At 55.1% G+C, this 847-nt stretch overlaps 1 pseudogene; it reads left to right on the forward strand.

Annotated features, from left to right (window-relative positions):
* The window catches only part of LOC103745761, a 14,235-nt pseudogene that overhangs the window by 5,170 nt on the left and 8,218 nt on the right, over window positions 1-847 (forward strand).

An 847-nucleotide genomic window follows, 5' to 3' on the forward strand; every position in this document is an offset into this window, starting at 1 on the left:
CGGCCCTCTGCTCTCCTTACTCAGTTCCCCTAGAGGTCTAACCACTGCCTAATCAGGTGCTTTTGTAGCAGCTTTCCAAGATGAGAGGGTGCATGGAGACAGAGACAGAGAAAGAGAAAGAGAAAGAGAAAGAGAAAGAGAAAGAGAGAGATATTGGGATATACACACCCCTCTCCCTGAACCTCACTGCCAGCAGGGTCCGAACCCCGTCTTGGTGCAGGCAGTTCTGAGGCTGTGCTCTCTTTCTCTTCCAGGACATCAAGGTCACCTTGAGCAGGTATGATGGGCATCCCAGGGCTCGGTGCTTTCTCCTTCACTCATGCCCACATTCAGCACGCATGCAGACACTCCATCCTCCCCACACTCTAACTTGGCTGTGAACTCTTCAGGCTGCAGGTGGGGAAGGTAAGCTGTGCATTGTAGCAAGAGGGCAGGTGGACGTGGACACAAGCTCTGTAGTCCACATCCCCAGCTCTTCAGCACAGTCTCCTCCCTCCTGACACCCCCTGCGTGCCCCTTGAGAACCACTGGGTGGATCCTGTTTCCTACTCCATCTCCCCGCCCCCTCCCCCTTCCCTCCTCTGCCTCCATCTCCCACCCTCATCTCCACATCTCCTCCTGCCCCCTCACTGACCCACATCCATAGTCCTGGCCTCATGACACCCAGCTCACTAGACCTACACTGTTCCCCTCTCTCTGCCTCTAATCCACACACCTGAATCACAGGCTCTTCCTCCCTATACTGCACCCCCTGAACTCACCGCACAGCTCACCGTGTCTTCACAGGAGTGAGGAATTTCAGTTCATCAACCCAACCCCAGCTCCTCGGGACCTGGCAAAAAACATA

This window comes from Nannospalax galili, unplaced genomic scaffold (genome assembly GCF_000622305.1).
Source record: "Nannospalax galili isolate Female #2095 unplaced genomic scaffold, S.galili_v1.0 scaffold1884, whole genome shotgun sequence".
NCBI classification, from domain to species: domain Eukaryota; kingdom Metazoa; phylum Chordata; class Mammalia; order Rodentia; family Spalacidae; genus Nannospalax; species Nannospalax galili.